The sequence below is a fragment of the Microcebus murinus genome, chromosome 11 (genome assembly GCF_040939455.1).
Source record: "Microcebus murinus isolate Inina chromosome 11, M.murinus_Inina_mat1.0, whole genome shotgun sequence".
NCBI classification, from domain to species: Eukaryota; Metazoa; Chordata; class Mammalia; order Primates; family Cheirogaleidae; genus Microcebus; species Microcebus murinus.
Window position 1 is genome coordinate 15805125 of NC_134114.1, and position 5668 is coordinate 15810792.

The following is a 5668-nucleotide window of genomic DNA, read 5'->3' on the forward strand; positions in this document are numbered from 1 at the left end:
TGTAGAATGGTTATATAGATCATTTTCTCATGCTTGGTGTCTTAGTTTGTGCTGCAACTACAAAATACCTGAGAGTGGGAAATTTATAAAGAAAATAAATTTATTTCTCACAGTTCTGAAGGCTAGAAGTCCAAGATCAAGACACATGAAGGTTCAGAGTCTAGTGAAAGCCCAGTCTCCACTTTTAAGATGGCAAGATGGCACATTGTTACTGAATACACTGGAGCAGGTGAATGCTGTGCTCTCACATGGAAAAAAGCATGGAAGCTGAGGGTGGAGGAAGGGACCAAACTCCTTCTGTCAAGCCCTTTGGACAGTGGCATTAATTCATTTCTGAGGGTGCTGCCCTCACAACATAACCAACTCCCAGAAGGCCCTATCTACCGGCATTGTTATATTAGAGATGGAATTTCCTACACATGGAATTTGGGGGATACATTCACATCATAGCAATTGGTTTATCAAAATTGCATCTTGTGTTGTTGAGGCTGAGGACTGACTGACTTGAGTTCTGAGAGACTCCCCGTCCCAGACCATTGTCTGCTCATTTCTCTTGCTATGAAGTAGCAGAACTTTTGAACAGGTTTCTCCACATGTAAAAATCTATTGTAAAAATATGGAAAATAATGGCAGCAGAAATGCAGGCAGTGAACTTCGGGCCTGAATGGCTCTGAGCCCTGTCCAGCAGTGGGAGTATTATATCTCCGCTTCTTTCTCCAGCATTGCTGAAGTATAAATTAGCAGATTGTTGTTACACCAAAGAAGAAATATTAGCACTTTTCCTTAAAGATAACAAGATACCATCAGACTTTCTGGATAGAGTTTCTTCCTGTCCTCTAAGAGGAGGTCATATTTCCTCCCAAATATCCATTGACCCTTATACCCTTCACAGAAGAAGAACAGAGAAACTTTTCCATGTCTGTAAATCGTGCTACTGTCCTGTGATTGACAGGACAAGGAGGAGGGAGAGTGGTAGGGACTGCTAGAGATTGAAGTTCTTCAGGTGGGCGAGGCAGAGGCAGAGGTGAATGTGGTTTCTACCAAAGAAGTTTTATTGAAGTAGAGGGTGTATTTGGTCAAGGAAGTGCCAGGGAAAGCCATAGATCACAGAGCTGGGAGGAAAGGGGTGACAGATATTTTTAAAAACCAGGATGAAAAGATACAGGGAGACCAAATTTTGAGGAAGGTGGACCAACATCAGTAGGGAGAGAGCATGAGTTTATACGGTCAGAAAGTGAAAAGTGACAAGTGAAAATGGGCATATCTTTAGAGAGGAACAAAATGGAGAAGATGAAGATGGAGCCTGGTGACTAACAAGAAGGGGTGGAAAGAGATGGTGGTCTCACAGTCCTGATGGCCCTGGCAATGCCACAGGTTTGAGTTTGATTTTCGAGATCGGGTTGGTGAACAGGGTTACTGAAGGGCAGGCTCTGGCAGCAGGACTGTAGACCATGACAGGGACAGCTTGCCCAAACGGTACCTAGAAAATGCTGAAGAAGAAATTGGCAAATTTGGCTCATCCAGAGTGTCCCTCCCTCTTTAAAAAGTACCAAAAGAGCCTATTCTAGAAGAGCAGGAGATGGACTTCTAACCTTTGGAGAAGAGGGAGGAGTGTTTTGACTCTGAGGGTAGCCGTATGAGGAGGACAAAGAACCTGATAAGACAAATAAGAAAGAGGGAGGAAATACAGATACAGTAGGAGCTGAAGCTAGAGTGGAAACATCCTCTAGGAAAACACCCATCATCTGCTAGACCGGGTTCTCTTACAGACCATCAATCTCAGGAAGCACCACTGTTTGAGAAGAAAGACAAACCTAAAACTGAGAAGATGGAGAAAGCTGAAGAGGAGACTCAGATGGAAATTAGTCTACCAGCCAAAGTGCCCAGCAGAGGGGATGAAAAGTATCCTGATGTCCAAGAGCCTCTACCACAGATTCCTTCAGATACAACCTCTCCTCTTCTCATATTCCCACCTCCTGTTCCCAGTCCTAGTCCTGCCCGCCAGCCAGTGGAAATGACAGTTGTAGGGCATTTCCCCAATGCCAGTTGGTATGGGCAGTGTTTCCACAGAGGCAGATGATGAAGAGGGTTTTAAACATTTGGAGTAGCAAGCTGAGAAGATGGTGGCTTATCTCTAAGACAGTGTACTAGATGATGAGAAATTGGCATCAAAACTGCAAGAGCACAGAACTAAAGGGAGTGTCAATTGCATTGATGCATGAAGCAATGCAGGAGTGGTACTACAAAGATCCTCATGGAGAAATTCAAGATCCCTTCAAATAATCAGGAGATAGAAGAATGGTTTCAGGTGGTCCATTTCACTATGCCATTATTGGTGATAAGGGTACATGATGAAAGGTTCCAATCTCTTGATGATACGGAAATGTGGGGATTCTCTCTGGGTCCATTTTCCCTGCCTCATACGGGAGAGTTGGACCAGAAAAGACTCACCAGGCAGCAGGAACTCAGGGCCTCATACCACATGCAGCACCTCCCGGACTAGCAGTTCTTAATATAACAACAATATGCACAAATTTGGGCCCCACAGCTTATAGCAGCCCTGTCTTTCCAGCAGCAGCAACAGTCAGCACTTCCCCTCCATCAGTTCCAGGCTCTGAAAATGAGAATATCTGAGCAGAATACCATTCCCTCAGTATCAAAGTTTGTGTCCCTGTCAGACACAGGCTCTATCTGGGAGCTTCAGGCAACAGCCTCACAGTCCATAGTGTGGGAAGGAGGTAGTGAATAGGATCTTCCTTTGACCACCAGGACGCCAGGCACTGTCCTGGAACAGCTTGAGCAGCTGGAGACAACCAAAGCTGCAAAGCCAGAGCAGGAGAGAAGAAGAAAAGCAGCAATGAGGGCAAAGAGGGAAGAGGAGCCAAACAGGCAAGGAAAACTCTGAAAACAACAGGAGGGGATTCTTCCTAGACAGTAGGAGAACAAAAAGAAAAGGCGAACGGAAGAAGAGTTTGCCTGAAGGAAACAGGAAGAGGCTCTGCGACGCCAGAGGGAGCAAGAAATGGCGTTAAGGTGACAGCGAGAAGAGGAAGGAAGAGAGCAGCAAGAAGCAGCTCTTAGAGGACTGGAGGAGAGGAGGGAAAGGCAGAACCAGGAAGAATTGTTACCAAACAGGAAGAGGATGCTGAAAAATAGGCTTGGGAAGAAGCAGCACCACAGCGTGGATTAGAGAGGAACAGGCTGCAAAATGGAAGAGGAGGCAGGGAGGAGGAGGAAAGGAAGAGGAAGGAGCTGGAGCTCCAGTGGCAAAAGGAGTTAAAGCATCAGAGGCAGTGGCAGCTGCTGGCCCAGGCCAGGCTGCCATTGGCTGAAACCCAAAAACTAGAAGAAAAAGGAGAACACCAGCTTAGAGAAGAGCTAAGGCGCCAGCAGAGGAAATTGATGTAAGCTCTCAGCACCAGCAACAGCAGAAACTTTCGAGTTGGGAGAATATCAACAAATCTGCAGGTACTATCAACTCTCTTCTAGAGACTCAGCAGGAAGAAGCCAGGCAAATGCAAAAGCCGCAGCAGCAGCAACCAAGCAGAGCCCGTAGTGATACGCATTCCAACCTGCACACCAGCATTGGGGATTCTGTCTGGGGCCCCATAAATACTGATCCTCCCACCCAGTGGGCATATGACCTAATCAGTAGTATTTGTAGTAATGCTGATTCTAAAAATTGCAGCATGAGATTCTGGGACAATGCAGTGAAAGAGATGAGACCTAGGAATTGAACAAATAAAAATAGTGCCAGTCTCAGTAAATCTGTAGGTGTGTCTAACTAGCAGAATAAGAAAGTAGAAGAAGAAAAGTTGCTGAAGCTCTTTCAGGGAGTAAATAAAGCCCAAGATGGATTTTTCCAGTCTTGTGAACAGATGTTTCATGCCCTTAATACGGCAAATAACTTGCATTTTCCCACATTAGTTTCTTCCCTGAAAGAAGCAGAATCTCCTATGAGGTCCATGATTATATCAGGTCCTATTTAGGAGATATTTCTGAGGCCAAGGAGTTTGCCAAGCAGTTCCTTGGGCACCATGCCGAACAGAAAGCCAACCAGCAACATCAGCATTAGCAGCCGCAGGACTCTCAGTGGGGGATGAACTACAGTATACTCCATTCAGTATTTCAGACCAATCAGAAGAACAACCAATAATCAATCCATTTTTGAGGCCGTGCAAAGTTGAGGTTCGTATGGGAATGCTTCATACAGACCTCCCCTGGTGGTGACCACAGTTGACTGACAGCCCTAGGTGATTCCTCTCTTTATCTGCCACAACCTGTTCTCCAAAAGCCACCTTACCACACATGTTGCCAGCCAAGAGACAAAGCATGGCAAGACGCTACTGCAGGCTCATCCTTGCTCAATATGGGAGGGCAAAGTTGGCTTGGGAACCCTCCATTGGCCTGGCCAAAATATGTTAAGAATTGTGCTACTGTCTGACAACTCATTTTTCCTAACCTTCCTTCCCTCCTCCTCTCCTTCATAGGGTTGCAGTGTGTATTGTGTCTGACAGCTCTTCCTCTCTATTCCTGCTTCCTCACTCTTGTTTTGCAAAAGTGTCAATCCCAATAAATCTCTCACACATCTAATCCCATCTTGGTAAAGTTTCAGAACTTTGCCATCGTTATTAGTCTCAAGGAAAATATGTTAATATACAAATATGTATGTGTGTGTGTGTGTATATATATATATTATTGCATGATAGGTATAATATATAATGTCACTAATTAATCCAAATTTGGAATGCTTAAATGTGCTTTATAAATTAAAATTGAAAACTTTATAGGAAAAATATTAACACTGTTTATAGGAATCTAATATGTGAGTAATATTTACATCAACGTTTCTTATGGACTTTTTACTTCTCTATTTAGCCTGCCATAATGTCTCTGCAGAGATATGGAGGAACTCTTCTGTTTCTGGAAAAAAAAAGAAACATTTTGTATTTGAAACAAAGTAGAAGGCTGAACATGTGGAAATATCTGGGCATGCACTGAAAACCTCATTTGTATATCCCCAGTGCATGTAAGCAAAGTGAACTTGATTTGTAACCATTTATACAGGATACTCAAGAAAATCAAACTGAAGCAACATGGGATGTGTTTTTAAAAGAAAACTAAGAGAAAATAACACATAATCTATCACCTATCAAAGCAGCCACTTTATTATATTTTATTGGAAGCTATTATTTATTATCCAAGCACTTGTTTTGCCAAGAGGATACAGGGTTTTACCATTTGGATTGTATCCATGTGCTCCATGAGAAAAGCTGAAGAAAAAAATCTTGCCATTATGCCCAAAGTAGATTAAATCAACATGTGTACTTTGATCCAAAGGGCTTCTAACTTTCTGCTTAGGTGTTGGCAATGGAGTTCTTCATGAAAAGAATGACAATTTTTAAATGAACTAATCAGAGCCATTAATGCAAATGCAGTGAAGTCAGGAATTTTACCATGTTTACGGTTGTATTATTTAGCCAGTAAAAATGCCTGGCACAGATTAGAGATTTGTTGAATATCTTCCTGAATTCTGGGTGGTTGAGATGTAAGATATAAAGGAGACTTAGGAGGAGGAATGAAAGCTGAAAGATAAATTAAGACGATGCATTAAGCTAGAAATATGAGGTGGGGAAATTGAAGGCTTGAGTACAAGTATCAAAGGAAT

At 43.2% G+C, this 5668-nt stretch overlaps 1 pseudogene; it reads left to right on the top strand.

Moving 5' to 3' along the window:
• The first annotated feature begins 626 nt into the window (after window positions 1-626).
• Window positions 627-4187, top strand: LOC105856623 (GRB10-interacting GYF protein 2 pseudogene; annotated as a pseudogene).
• Window positions 4188-5668: the final 1481 nt, after the last annotated feature.